We start from the raw sequence: 15633 nt of genomic DNA on the forward strand, positions 1-15633 counted from the left end.
TCCAGGTTATATGACCAGATGCTAAAAGCCAGTAACAAGAAAGAACTTCAAATAAGACAGAGCTGGGAAGCGGAACTCCACAGGCCCTTTAGCGACCAGGAATGGAGCAGAGTGTTAAAATATCCAAAGAAAGTGTCCAGGAACGCAAGATTCAGACAGGCACAGCTGTACGTGACTCACAGGGCGTACCTCACACCCAAGAGGATGAATAAAATGTATGAGGGAGATCAGAATAAATGCCCCCGATGCTCGGCTGACGAAGCAGACATGCTCCACATGTTCTGGGCTTGCCCAACCATACAAACCTTCTGGGAGGGCATTAGAGCCAGAATAATAGACAGTGGATTTCAGATACAGAGGGAGCACCCAGAGAGGTACTTGCTGGGCCTCTTCCCAAGAGGGGGCAGACACGGAACGCATCTAGCTAAGATGAAAGACTTGATATGCATACTGGCCAAAAGAAGGATAGCAATGGCCTGGAAAACAAAGGAAGGCCCGAACGTAGAGTCATGGTGGTCGGACCTCCGCAAGTGGACTTTGGCGGAAACCGCGGTGTGGATAAGAGCAGTGCAAAGAGGGGAAGGGGAAACAGCAGAGAAAATAGCAGCATGGAACTCTCTGGTTCAGGACATATTTGGCCAAGAGGAGGAGGGTGGCGGAGATGAAGGCCTGGAGGAGGCGCGAGAACAATGATGGAGATAAGACAGTCAAGCACGGGCACTTAACTAATGGACAGCATAAATGGGGGGGTAGTACCTGCCCACACAGACATCCGGCGACAAAATAGCAAGGCTGCCAGCAAGCGCCGGAGAAATGAACCCACTAAAAGAAATTCGTAGAAATGTCAACATGCCAGTTATGTTATGTGTTTGTATGTTGTATTTGTGGTTCTTTTTCCTTTGTTTCTTTTTTTGGCCTTTTTTTGTGGAAAAACAATAAAGATATAATAAAAAAAAAAAGGATAGCGGTCACCTCGTCAATAAACTCGGGGGAATTGGTGTTGGGCACGTATGTGTTGACCAGCAAGCATTCTTCGTTAGCTAAAGTACAATGTAGAATCACATATCTACCTTCTGTGTCGATGTGGGATGTGTGGAGTATGAAGTTTACCGACTTGTGGATGAGAGTAAGAACTCCCCTAGCTAGAGTGGAGTACATTCCATGTCATCATTTTGATAGCCATGTTGATAACTTATGGGACATCCCAAGCGTAGGATCTGTCTCCGACTAACGCCATATGTGCTGCAATGGCATAAGAGTGCCTCCCTTTAGAACCGGTCCCAACTTTCTTGCCATTTTGTATATAACATTCCCCAACTTTTTCACCCCCCACCCTCACCGCCCGGTACAAACTAGCAGTGTGTAGATACCCACCCTTAGAGCAAACAACTGCGTGCCATCCCCAACTCGGCAACGCCTGAGAAATCGCCTAACCGGGGCTAGAACACAAACATTTCACCTCAGAGGGTATTGCAGCTGCAGTGGGGGGTGCCGCTGCCGTTCGACCCACATGTAGTAATGCAAATTTCGATGATACAACATAAATCTTTTGATCGGCTGCTGAAACTTAGGTTACAAAGCGAGGATACACATATTCTAGGGTAGCGAGGTCATAGCTAGAACTGCCGTAAACCAGTACATGCCAGTGAAGCTTGGCTTTCCATGTTCGGGCCCTATGCGTGGTATTGTAACCAGGTGAGCTAGGGGCGTGCCCCCCCCCCCAGGGAGCTGTGTTCTCAATATATTGATGTTGGGCCATGGAGGGCTCGCAGTGGGACAATGAGGGGGGCCTCCAGCCACGCGGGGGACTCAGCGGCCAGGCCACCGTGGCTATTGGGGACTCACAATAGGAGCCTATGAGTCTGGCATTAGTCGTCATCCACAGGTTCCTGTGGGGGATCCACCAGTGGGATCTGCGCCTCGATGAACTTAACGGCCTCATCAGGGACCGTAAAAAAGTAGAGTTTGTTGTGATGGGTGAATGTTCGACGCGCAGGGAAAAGCATCGCGTATTCGATTTTCCTGTTCCTTAACATCTTTTTCACTCCCCCGAATTGGCATCTCTCCATCTGCACTCCCACCGAAAAATCAGGGAAAATCCTGATGATGTTTGAGTCAAGCCTTAGTTTCCCTTTCTCACTGGCCAAACGGAGTATGTGGTCTCTGTCCTTATAACTCAATAGTTTTGCGATTATAGGTCTGGGAAAGTCTCCTGGTTTAGGCCGCGGTGCCAAGGAGCGATGTGCTCTTTCTACTGTGAAGAATGGTGAGAGCTCGGGGTTGTCAAGGAGGTCTTTGATGAGTTGTTCGACTGTCAGCTCCACGCGACCCTTTAGTGCAGCTTCGGGAACCCCTACTATGCGAATGTTATTTCTTCGGGACCTCGATTCGAGGTCATCGCACTTAGCTTTGACCGGTTTCATGCCCCGAACGAGCTCTGTGACTGTTTTGTAGGGCATGGACGCTGTCCTCATTAGTACCTATTCTTTGCTCCGCCTCGGTGATCCTGGCACCATGTTGGTCGATTTTCGCTTTGAGGGAGGCTACATTCGTATTGATATCGTCCAGCTTTTCATGGAAGGCTGCGAAGTTTTTAGCCATAGATTCCATCATTACAGATAGGTCTGGTTGCGGGGGGGACCGGCAGGACCTCACCATCCTCGTGTGTCGGAGAAGAGGAAGCCTGGTCTGCACCAGGCGCTACCCTGGCAAACCTGTCCATGGCGCCTACTTTAGTGGGAGCCTGCCTTGCTGGGCATTGCTGTGACAGGAACAGTGTCAGATTAGCTAGGGTCGATGGTGGCCGGAGATTGGGTCTCCGAGGGTCGGATAGTGGTAGGTCAGCGGGTGCAGCCCGCAAGCAGCTCCAGCGCAGTAGGATTAATATTGACCAGGCCGGGGCAGTGATGGCGGGGGCCGCCGCAGGAAAAGAGGAGCTAGGGGAGCGCAGAGCGCTGGGTCTGGTAAGCTCTGTGCAAACAGTGTCTCTTCGAGGAATGCTCGGGTGTACAGGACAATGAGCCGCTGGGCAGACAGGAATGGGGCCGCACACCCGCTGTGGAGGCGGCCCTGTGTACAGGTGTGCACGTTACTGGAGTGGGGAATACGCCCAACGGTGGCCCCTTCAACGCCGCAGATCTTCATCAGGTGAGACACAGCCCATGGATAAGTGGAGCCTCATGGGCGAGGCCTCGCAGAATGCTGTATTTCCAACACATAAAGGGTGGCCAAAGAGGTGGTGAAACACAGGTTCCAGCGGGTGCAACATGGGGGCCCAGCGTGTCCTAGGGGGGGGAGCAGGGAAGCCCCTGTGGAGTCGCTCCCACAGCGGGCGTGTTACAGCACGCTGGATGAGGAGTGGGCAGCTGGGTGATTCAAGGGCCCCCACTTGGATGGAGGAGCGAAGTTTAGTCCACTACACCCACCTTACAGCCACCAGGGCGGCTGGGCCCGTATGTTCTCCAACGTGTAAAAAGCACCCCCAGGGGGCCGTGCCCCGACCACCGGAGCCAGGCCCAGATCCGGGGCCCTTGAGGAGCAGGGGCCGCGACCGGCCTGGGGGCAGGTGCCGCGATCTGCAGACCATGGAGTGCACAGGGGCCGTGTCAGGTCCACGGTGGGGGCAAAGGGTCTGTTGCAGTAGAGGGCCGCCGGGGGTGGGGGGGTCCAGCGGCCGCGTCCGTCGACCGCTGCCGGCAGAAACAGTAGCTGTTTGGTGGGGGAAGAAGCCGCTCCTCATGCGGTGTCGCCGAAGCAGCGCGTAGTGCAGTGTAAGCGGCCCCCGCTTCTGAGAGCGAAGGGGGCCGCGTCTATGCATAGGCACAGGGGAGCTCCAGCCCGGCCTGCAGTGGCAGTAGCCGGTCTGATCACCGCCGTACCCACAGCTCCAGGCCACCCCCGCCGTACGTCCCGGGTGGGGTGGCAGACGGTGAAGAGTCCGCTCTACAGGGCACCAGCGGATCGTTCCGGTGAGGAGGCATCACAGGGAACCCGCGGCTGGCGGCGCTCAAGGATCGTAGAAGGCAGCGTCACCCAGCGCGAGCAGGCACAGCAAGGAGGCCGTGCGACGCTGCAGGCCCAGGTGTTGGCTATGCCGGTTCCAGGCCACGAATTCCATCCAAACTTCGGCCACACAAGGAGAAGAGTGACCGACCAAGAATCGTGGTAGCATTGGTAGAATATCTTGCGGATTGGTGGCAATAGCTGGCAGATTCTGGTGGGCAGGAGCGGAGCTCTCGGGCTAAGCAGCCATTTTCCTCGGCTGCTCAACAGCGCCCCCCCACACAAATGCTTTTCTACAAGTTTGACATCTGTCCTGCATTTGTAACGGATCAAAAACAGCCTGTACTCAGCTGCAATTAAACATTTGTCACACCAGCAGAGTGGTTGGCCAAACCTATAAAAAGGAGCCTACTGAATGGAAAGGAGTGTGAGTTGAGAGGAATGTGTGAATAGAGCAATTTAGTGCATGTTGGAGCAGCCAGGAAGAGAGCGCGAGGAAAAGGTGGAGTGGAGGATCATCAGAGCAGCAGGGAGAGGAGTTGAGGATCTGATAGAGGAGTGAAGGATAGAAGCAGTGACAATAAGAATAGGCGAGGAGGGGAGGACTATGGAAGACGTGAAGGAGGAGAAAAAAGTAGCAGAAAATTTGAAAGGAGACAGGCAGAAAGAGGTAGAGGGAAGAAGTGTACTGGAGAAAGGAGAAGTAGAAAGGAGGAGATAACAGCTGGTAACAAGAGAGGCATTTAGACTATCCGCATCTCTCTCTCTGTCCCCCTCTCCCGCCCTCCCTCCCCCTCCCCCCTTTGGCCCATCCCGCTCCTTCCTAGTTCCTTCCTCCTTGACACCCAAAGCACTGGATGAGGTCACCAAGACAGCCTACTCTATGAAAGTCTCATCCAAACAGGTTCTCCCCTGTTCCTCTAGAACTATCAAGGAAAACATTTCCTCCCTTGCTCCCTCCTTGGCTGAGTTCTGTAACCATTCTTTTACCACTGGCTCCTTTTCATCACCCCCTCAAGCACTCCCTTGTACACCCCTCCTAAAAAAGCTGCAGCCCCTACCTGCCCAGCTAACTACCTCCACTACCCCTTTCTTCGGCAAACTCTTGGACAAACTGGTAATCTCTCAACTAATCCATCACACTGAATCTGTTGGTTGTCTCTACGACCACCAGCCTGGCTTCAGAGCAGCCAGAGGCATGGAAACTGCTCTCTTGTACACCCATGATAACTTGCCCTCTAATCTTGATTCCAACTGCCCCTCTGATCCATCCTCCTCGTTAAATCCTCTGCCTTCGACACGGTCAATCATTCCACCCTCATAAATTGGCATGGTTATATTCTAAGCATCAATGACCTCCTTCCTCTCTAACCAGCCCTCAAGTTCAACTGGGCCCGATCCTCTCCTCTATCTCACTCTCCACCTCCGGCATCCCTCAGTGCTCCATCCTCTGACCATGGCTCTTCAACATCTACCTTGCCACACTCACTCATCTGATCTCCACTTCCTCCCCTCATTTTCAAAACTACGCTGATGACACCCAGCTCTCCTTTAAACTCCCCTCCTCTCCTTTCTCTCTGATTCCCAACTGACTGCTATCCAGGCATGGTGTGTCTCCAATGATCTCTGCCTTAACGCCAGTAACACCAAGATCCTTCTTATTCGGATGCCTGCCACCTCCTTCCCACCTACTCTCTGGCCGCCCTCCTTGAAGCACCCTCCCCTGACCCTCTTGTGTGGCAAAAAACATGTTTGACTCCTCTCTTTCCCCTTCTGAATCTAAACGATTACTGCAACCCCCATCACTGCGACCCCAAGATGGCAGACTGTTTATTTCGAGCCCCTTTACACCACATATATATGTGGTGGAGACCTCCACCTGCAACCCCAATTACTTGCATTATATACCATTACCCCCCACACACATTTGGTGTAAGGCGGGGGGTCAAAATAAAAATAAAGTTGACATTTTTAGATGTCACAGCGATAGGCGTGCAGTAATGGTATAATCCCCTCTTTCTCACCTCACAGCGCTGACCTTGTCAAGAAATCCTACATTCAGCTTCATCACCTCGCAGTCATTCTCCCTTTCCTCACCTTCTCCCAGAAACTCAATGTCTCCAGAGCTCTGGTTCTCTCTAGGATCAACTACTGCGCCATCATCCTTAATCTGCCTCTTTCTGCCCTCTTCAACTAATCAGGACTGCAAGACTTCTCATTGGCATCAAATCCAGGGACCGCATCTCTCCAGCCTTACAATCTCTCCACTGACTCCCGGTGGGTGCAAGGATCAAATTCATGACCCTCTGCATCATCCATAAATCAGACGGTTCACTAAGTAGAGAGGTGGGGGGATAAGATCTCTATTCGGCGGGATCCTCCCTCTGGAACGTCCTTCCTGCCCCTCTCCATCTTGAGCCTGATCTCCTTAAATTCTGGAAGCTTCTCAAGACCTTCGTTTTTCACCTCTTCTACCTCCCCTGCTAGTTCCACCTCTCTATGCCTGTTGGCCTGTATCCCTTATGAGACCTATTCTGACAGGCCCTCCTTAAACCGTCTCCCCACCTTACCCTTACAGCACTTGCCCTCAGGCACCCTTCCCAGACTAGACCACGGAGTCTGGTCCTCCTCCCCCTCCCTCGCACTAGTTGACCCCTATCCCCAACCTCCTTTGCACTTTCCCTCCTGGCCTACCATAGCACTTCACCAGCCTCTTGTCACCCTCCCCCTGCACTTCTCCCTCTTCCTGTTATTGCACTTGCATGTCCAAATGTCATAAGGCCTGGTAGGACTTACTATTTTTCTCCTCCATTGTCTTGTGGCACCTGGAAACACGTTTTGATGTATAGGCGCCATACAATTGCTGAATAAAAAAAAAAAAGTAAAACTCAGGAGTGGTGGTGGAGTAACCAGACCACCATAAAATTGGGGGGAGTGGGGGTGGGGTAGTAAAAGAAAACATTTCTGAGAATGAGAAGATTAGAAAAAAGGAGAGGAAGATTAGGAGTAGGAAGCAAAGGGGAATAGGAAGAAGCCAAACCGTCCAGAGAGGACTAGAACATCAGAATAGTATGTTGAAAACAGAAGGAAAGGAGGAAAATAGTCCTCGAGTGGAGGAGGAATGGAGGGAAACCACAGAAGAGGATTGGCTTTGAGCACTGGAAAGACTGTTGGCCTTGTGGATGAGGCTTTACCACTATGATCACCCTCTAAGGGCTTGAGCTAAGTAAGCCCTAGGCCTCTGATCTCGCAGACTGTCTCAGAGGGAAGAAACTATGTGTTTCAAACCGTGAGAACTAAAATTGCTTATTTTTAAAAACCACTATATAAACAACCGCAAACTGCTAACACCTGATCCATTCATTATTAAAAGGGCAGAGTGAAATCCCAAACTAATGACAATGAAGATCAGAATTGGCAAATACCCTAGATATCAAACCTGGAATAGAATCTCTGCATACAACTCTTGAATGGCTGATTATCCATTTATAACAATCTAATCTGCTGCCAAGAATGCATCTTCATTTCTACAAAAGCAGCAACCAACCCTTGCAGCGTGTGTGGCAACTGTACCAAAAAGACAGTGATCCGTCACCTCATGCATCTATGGCCCTGATATCTCACCTGCAAGATGCTCCATTTTCTCCATGTGCCCTTAGGTGTACTGGTCCATGGACAGCAAGTAACTGGATTTGTTTCCCTCAAAGTTGAAGTATGTAAGGGTGCAGAAGTAAGACTGACACAGAAGGGTCATAGTGTTTGCTATAAACTTTTATTCAAGGATAAAAAGGAGAAGAAAGCCCTAATCTCTAAGAGGGGATTCCCTGCCTCAACTGAAATGTCCAAAGCAAAAGTCCCAATTTCCATAGTCAAAAACCTAAATCTTTCCCTTACACATTAAGCTAACGAAATAAAAAATAAATGCCTTCTTGTTCCAGAGTGGCGATTTCCCCCTTCCCCTTCCCCTGGACAAAAGGCAGTTTCTTGATAGGATTTTCTAAATACGAGTTCAGACAATCTTTGGTTGTTGGGGACATGTCTCGTTCTCCCCAGCCTCCCTCAGACTCGAAAAGTAATTCCTTGGGGTCCCAGACCCCAGTTGGCAGCTTTCGTTTCGTCTTGCTGTATAGTGCGCTGAAGAACAGCCTGGATGCTTCCCTAGCTGAAGTGGGACCTTGACCATGGTGTGCAGGCCTGGTTGCTTTACACCAGGTACTTCGATTAAGAAGTGTATCCTGGATGCACTCCTAAGGCTTTAGGCGGTAATGAAGGCTTGGTTCACTAACTTGCCAAGCACTGTATGAACTGTCCATCAAGAACCAGTTCTCTTTAGTTGGGTGCGAATCCCAGCATTGCAATTGTGACCTCATTTTTCCCTTCTGGGGGCTTGATTAACTCCCCTGCCAAGCCCTTGCACAACTGTGTACTTATCTGCTTTTGCCCACATGTCCTCCTTGAGCCTTCATCTCCTTCCAGACTACCTACATAACTTGTGGTGTGGTCCGCGTGGCTGTCGGCTCCCTTGGGGCAGCTGGGTTCATTCGCAGGGCTCTGCCACTTGCCTGGAGCTTCCCTTGCTCAAGGGTGTCTCTGGGCTCTTGCTTCCTTCTGGGACAGCATGGTCTCTGACTTCCATGCTTTTCTGGTCTTTGGGGTGCCCAAAGACTTTGTCCGCCTACGGTCTGTGCAGTCTTCGCGTCCTGGACCAGCCCCGGACACTCGTTCCTTCCTCTTGGTGGACCGGTCAGCACCAGTCTGCACGTCTGGTTCCCCCTGGCTCTCCTGGTTTCTCCAAGGAAGGCTTGACAATCAGTCCAGTCCTTCTTTGGCTTTTATCTTGCTTCTTCCAGTCAAAGGCTATGACCAACTAGACTAGTGAAAGTGGTTCCAATGGTCATTCAGTATTTCTCCACACCTCCTCCTCGTCTCAGTACTAAATAAGTGCTGGTGTGGTAACTCACTAGGAATCTTCCTCGTCTCAGTACTCTCTATACGGTCTGCTTTAGCAAAGCACATAGGGTATGAAAGTAGCAATGAAGAAGAATGAGATGAACGAAAAGTGGGTTAACTGTGGGAAGAGGGTCTAGGTTCAGGGGATTGGTAAAAATACTGTTTGCCCGATGAGGTCGTCAGTGGTCCCAAAAGGGGTTTCCCCTCCCATGAGATCCACCTGCTGAGTTCCACCCCCAGGGGGACGGACCTTCGGGTAGCGGCCACACCACCCTGGCATCATAGGAAAGGGCTACCCCTTCGGCAGCACTGATGACACTGTGGGATTTGTCACAAGAACCATAAGAAAACACCTTCTTAGCCATAGGTTTAGTTCACAAGTCTTTACACAACTGAAGACTGCTGAATGGAAAAGCTTTGAATTTATCATAGTCACTGGACATTGCTCTGTTTTTCATTTTCCAAACGTGGGTAATAAACATGTACAGAGCTCTAGTTTCCTTGCTTTTAGACTTCTATTTAAAATGTGAAAAACTACAATGCCTAGGAATCCAAAGGAAAAAGTAAGCTTGACCGATGTAGGGACTTTTTAGTTTTGGCTATAAGGTTTAAGCCGAATTTAGTGCATTTGAGTACAGATAGGGAGGGATGGCATATGAGGAGGGAGACAGCCTTGGTTATTTTCCCACCCATTCACTGCCCAAGTTAATCCCTATGGCCATTCCCAACCAGTTTCTACCCCCCCCCCGACAAAAACACCTCCTCATGGGAACCGTTTGAGCTCGCTATAATTAAACCCTACCATCAAACTTTGCACTGTAAGTGCCTGCCAGTGTTTTCTCAAAGCAGACTTCTGAGAGTTAACGACTTAATTGAAGTTGTAAACATGCTACAAGTGTAATAAAAACGTCTTACCAGGTCTGCCTTCAGACATTCAATTTATAAGCACTCTCCGTGTCCTTCAATGAAGTCCAGTTAAAAACAAGCATTGGCAAAACCAACAGTTTAGGCTTGTGTCTAGGTATTATGCATTAGCCAGGCACTGCCATTAGATACCCAGATACTTGTACCATTTTGCAACTGCTACCAGCAATGGGGAGCCAATACCAGTATGGCTGTGCCTGGCAAGTGGCACCCCCGTGCCTACATAAAAGCCCAAACTGTTGGCATTGCCAATGCTAGTTTTCTAGAGTGATTGTCATCCAAAGCAGCCAACCCGCTAGACATTTAAAAGCGAATTTAAGAGTGCTGTTTTGGTTTGCACAGCACCCTTCTTACCGATTATGTCTCACTGGGGTCTGTGAAGGCATCATGAGTAAGACACAGACAAGTTCAGGTTCATTAATAAATATGTTATTAACTTTAAAAAGGCAGGGTGGAGTAATGCCCATCTTGCCCTAGTCTAAGGTGGGATTTCCCTAACTAAAGAAAACTAAGGATAGTCTGCATCAGGAAGTCCAACTAAAATGTCTGTGACAAGACAAATACTTGCACAAACAACTAATTGTAAACTATGTATAGGGATGTCCGCATCAAAATGAATACTGTTCAAAATAAAGTTCTGAGCTTCTTCCTGCTCTTGGCTTGTAATCAGCTTCCCCTTCCCCAAGTTCAAAGTAGTACATAAAACAAGGGGGTTCCTTTCCTCAAGAGTTAAAATCTTCCAGCTTTCAACAACACTATTCTTTGGGACACTTCCCAGCTCTTCTGATCAGTACTTTTCACTGGTTTACACAGATAGTTCAGTTTCTTAATGTTCAAATCACATAAGCGGCGTTGCAAAACACAAGATTCTTTATGGATACTTTTCTTAGCTTCTCCATATACAGGGGCGCTCAGTCTAGGCACAGTTGTTGGACCACACGGTCAAAACATTAAAGGTCACTCAACCAATGCCCCTTCTTGACTAATTTCCACCAACAATTGGCCATTGCCTTCTTTTGACAGTGAAGCTTGGTTCGGTCATCGGTGTCACACTCTTCTAACACTGTTCCGTCGCTTACTGGGTCACCATGCACTTTACTACCCTTGTTCTGTATTCCTCTGGCTCTTGCCAATATAGGTTTCCTCTTAACCTGCAGTGCCTTGAACTCTTTTAGCTTTGTCCAATACTTGGTGTTTCCTCACATATCCTTCTTTGCTATTCTCTTGACGTTTGCCCCTGCAACAACACATTCTGTGGTATCTGGCAATGTGCCACCTTTCTTTCACTCCACTCACAAGTGCTCACAACTTTCTTTTGCTCTGTGTGGCATTCAAGAATGCTTTTAATGTCTTTCAGTTTCTTCGGTAATCAAAGTACTTGTTTCGGCATTCACAATTGCCTTTCTTATGTTCCCTGTTCAAACGTTTCTTGAATATATTGCACATATGGACAAAACCACCCTCTTGCCGCATCTGGGCCCCCTTTCTCTGGTGGACTCACTGCATGTCTTTCATGGCACTTCAGCGAGGTCCCAGGCAGCCACAGTCTTGCTTTCCCCCTCTGTGCATCTCGCTGTAGCAATGCAGTGGCTTCGCTTCCAGGTGGCATGTTGTCAGCGGGTTCAGCATCCTGGCACAAGTCCTCCAGCTGTGCCTTCCTTGCAGTTCACTTTGGAACTCTGCCTTCCAGCAGCCTCGCTTTCCGCTGCTTTCCCTCTGCGCTTATTTTTCGGTTCTCTAATGATTCTCGTGCCATGGCGCTCTTTCTCGGCTCTGGACAAGAAAGTTGGTTTTCCTTTTCCGCCTTCCTCTCCTGCTACCCAGCTGATCTCCATTTAGCTCTTTAAATATCCTGTGCTGATGCTTGGGATCATTAGAGTTAGTCAGCTCACCTTGAAATAAAGTCACAAGTAGTCTGCATCGAATCCAGACGACTCTTCTTCGTCCCAGTACAAAAATGGTGTTTGGGGAAGTTTGTTTTGATAAAGGAAGTGCACATAACTCTGTGTTGTCTACTACTCGTCTTGGTACCCGACTGATGTGTGTCTGTATTAACAATAGACAGCTGATATGTGTTTGTCTCACCCAAACGAGGATGTGTCTTACTAGTCGGCCTCTTCCTCATTCCAGTATTGCGGTGGTGTTTCTGGGGGACATTTTGGGGGGGGAGACAAGGGAAAAGGCTAACAATGGCCTATGAAAGCTTGAGGGATAGAGGGCTCATTATGAAAAAGGTAATGGGGGATACCATGTCTCACCCAAGGACATCCTATCCCCATTCCCCAAGTACCCTCCACCCAGGTGATCCACCCTCGCATATCCACCCCCAGGGTCAGTATCCAAAAGTGATGGCCTTTCCCTGGCCATCTAAGATGAGGATCCTGGGGAAGAAAGAGTGAGGATGCTCTCCGGTTCCTCACAGGTCTCAGTCCCCACAATGGAGGGAAATAGGCCATAACTCGATAAGTCTCTGGTTTGTTAGGAAGCACATGAACAAGTCAAAGTATACTTTTTAGTAACTTAAATACCTTGAGAAACACACTGCAGCAAGCACCATAATTACAGCTGTCATGACTCATTTCCAAATGTTTTTGCAAAGTGCATACGTGCAACATGGCTGGCTTCGAAGCGCTGAGATAAACTGCTTGGTGAGGATCACTGACTGCTTAGAAGAGCCCAGGAATGTTTGCGGTTTTCCAAAAGTGAAGATGGTTCTCAACAATGCAAACATGTTCTGGCAGTTTGTTCACCAGCTTTGGGGAAAGATAAATAATAAAAAAAAAATAAAAAAAAAAAATAAAAAGAGGGAACAGCTCACACAACAGCCCTTATTTATTTGTGAAAGGGTCAAAAGGCTAGCTGCCAAGGATCCAGGTGGCCTGATAGGAAGACCACTCTGAAGGAGGAGAGAAAGAGCAGGGGTCATGGTAGAACAAATTTCAAAGCACATGACCTCTGCTTAGTCATGGCTGTGAACAATTCTTTTGAAAAGAAATGTAATATATGGGACTTTATTTCATTAACCAGACCAGTACAGTTTGCAAGTCTCAAAAGCAGCTGATCTTTGTAGGCCAAGTTGGAGGATTCTGCAATCAAGCAGAGTCCTTTAAAGAAGAGGTGGCTCTTTAGGCATTTGTCTAATAAATCCAATGAACGAAACTTCGTGGCTCTCTGGGAAATGCAGATAAGTGAGATCTGTTTCTAAATTGAACATTTCTACTTCTAACCATATCATTGTGATGTACCAAAGCTTTATGCAATTTTTGTGTTTTGCTTAAAATGGAAAAGATGCAAGATCGGACATTAATTCTGAAATGTAAACCAACTTTGGCAGTAGAAAGGTCCAAACAAAAATCGAAGGGAAATGGCTACATGTTTCGTGAGGAAGTCTGGTTTAACAGTGGAGGCAACTGATTTGGTTGCAAAGACTTGCAAGTTGCTTTATCAGACAATGGATGATCTGCATAGTATGCAATGCAAAAACCCTTATAAGGTTCGACCCTTTGTTTATTCTGGACTGTGTTGCTTATTGAAAGAACGAAAATAAAAATAACATTCAAAATCCATCCTGACTGGGGTCGAGAGTAGAGGAAGGCAGAAAGAGGCTGTTGCAATCGTCCAGCCTAGAGAGAACCAGGGCTCTGGAAGCAGTGAGCTTCTGGGGGAAAGGGAGAAAGGGAAGAGTTCCTTTGAGGAAGTGCAGCTGGTAGTGGGACTTCTTGGCGGTGCGAGATGTGGGGAGAGAAAGAGGAGTCGAAGATGACAACAAGGTTTTTTGCCTCACAGGAAGGCAAAGGAAGAGGGCCCAAGGCGGGCGCCAAAGAGGGAAAGCAGGGACAGGGGTCCCCAATGAGAAGGATCTCCGTCTTACTGGCATTAAGGCAGAGATTGTTGGAGGTGCACCAAACCTTAATCGCGGAATGTCAGTCAGGAAGGAGAGAGGAGAGGAGGCTGAGGGGTGCCTGAAGGAAGGCGGAGTGTAATCCGCATAACACTGAAAGTTAAAGGAGAAGGTAGCGATCAGGTGGGCTAAGGGGGCCAAGTAGAGGTTGAAAAACCAGGGTGAGTGGATACAGCCCTGAGGATCGCCACAGTTAGAGAGAGAGTCAACTGATCAGGATGGCGTGGTTGACTGTGTTGAAAGCAGAGGAAAAATAAACGAGGATGAGGACAGAAGGAATGCTGGAATCGAGGTTAGAGAGCAGATATTCACAGGTGCTCAGGAGAGCAGTTTCCGTGCCTCTGGCAGGTCTGAAGCTAGACTGATGATCATGGAGACGACCAACATATTCAGTGTGGAGGGTAAGCTGGGAGATGGGCAGTTTTTCCAAGAGTTTGCACAGGACCGGGGTGATGGCGATTGGGTGATAGTTTGCTGGGCAGGTAGGATCGGCAGACGGCTTCTTGAGGAGGGGGTGCACAAGGGATATGATATGGCATTTATAACGCGCCTATACACAAGTGTTTCAAGGCGTGATGAGTGGGAGTGCTTAAGTGGAGAGAGGAAAGTTCCAGTGGCAAGAGTGATTATAGAAATCGGCCAAGGTTGGAGCGAGGGTAACAATAAGGTTCTTGATGGTTCTGGAGGAGCAGAGGAGCTCCTCTTTGGACGATACTTTCATAGATGGGACTTGTCTAGAAACCTTGTCAGGTGTTGCCAGAGAGAAAGAGGAGAAAGGAGGACGAGATGGAGGGATAGCCAAAGGGGGGCTAAGAGGAAGAGGAGATAGAGGACAGGATCTCCTGAGTTTGAGCAGAGAAGCGAGAGGCCATAGCCGTACAGAGGGCCTGGGAGGGAACAGGAGATGTTGAGACTGCAACAGGATTTGCTAGTGCCTTGCAGATTCTAAAGAGTTTGGCCGAGTTGTTAGAGGCCGCAGACTTGAATGTGTGCTCTCTTCTTGGACAGGACAGAGTCTGTATTGCCTTTGGAGCAGGCGGCAGGTCAGTTTGTCAGAGGATGTGCCCCGAAGCCCTCCACTTCCTCTCAGCCACCAAGCCCTTTCATTTCAGGATGGCAAGATCGGAATCATATCAAGAGTTGCACTTGGAGGTAGGTATTAGCCGGATTCTCATGACAGGGGCAAGGATGTCCAGGGTGTTGGAAATAAAAAGATGCAGATTAGAAAGGGCTGTGTCAGGGTGCGAGTCAGCCGCAGGAGGAGCAAAGAAAGTAGAGGCAAAGGCATCCACTGACCCGCTTCATGGGCTGAATGACCGAGAAGATAGTTGGCAAAGCTGGGGAGTGGCGGGGGTGGGGAGCTTTGCCTGAGGGATAGATAGTTTCAGATGAGAGTAGAAAGTGGTCAGTCCAAGAGAGGAGTGGTGAGAGGGTTAGCGAGGGATTCGTCTGAGGTGATGACAACATTCAAAGTATCTCCGGCAGAGTGTGTCGGGCCAGAGGGCAGAATGGAAAGAGCGTCGTAGATGTTGCGGAAAAAAATCCACAGGAGGGATTACAAGCATCCAGGTGGATGTCGAGATCACTGAGAAGAAGCTGAGAAGTAGAGAGAAGGAGAGAAGAGGAGAGATCGGCCCATTCAGAGAGTAAGAGGGTGACCTGGCCACCTGGAACCAGTGTATAAATAAAAAAGCAGTGGTAAGTTCACATTCATTCCTCCCCTACTGCTAAAATGTAAATCCACCATCCTGTGATAGGCACTGTACATATAGTATAAAGGTTAAGACCAGGGAACATAGACACAGCAAAACATTACATTCACATAGTCATTGTCAGTGCCCAAGATGCCACCCAAT

The 15633-nt window shown here is 48.9% G+C and overlaps 1 protein-coding gene across 5 annotated transcripts in view; it reads right to left on the reverse strand.

The window, feature by feature from the left end:
- Positions 1-15633, reverse strand: part of FAM193A (family with sequence similarity 193 member A) — a 974920-nt gene that overhangs the window by 16725 nt on the left and 942562 nt on the right. The gene's annotated exons all lie outside the window — the stretch shown is intronic.

This window comes from Ambystoma mexicanum, chromosome 6q (assembly GCF_040938575.1).
Source record: "Ambystoma mexicanum isolate Mex_15411 chromosome 6q, UKY_AmexF1_1, whole genome shotgun sequence".
Taxonomy (NCBI): Eukaryota; Metazoa; Chordata; class Amphibia; order Caudata; family Ambystomatidae; genus Ambystoma; species Ambystoma mexicanum.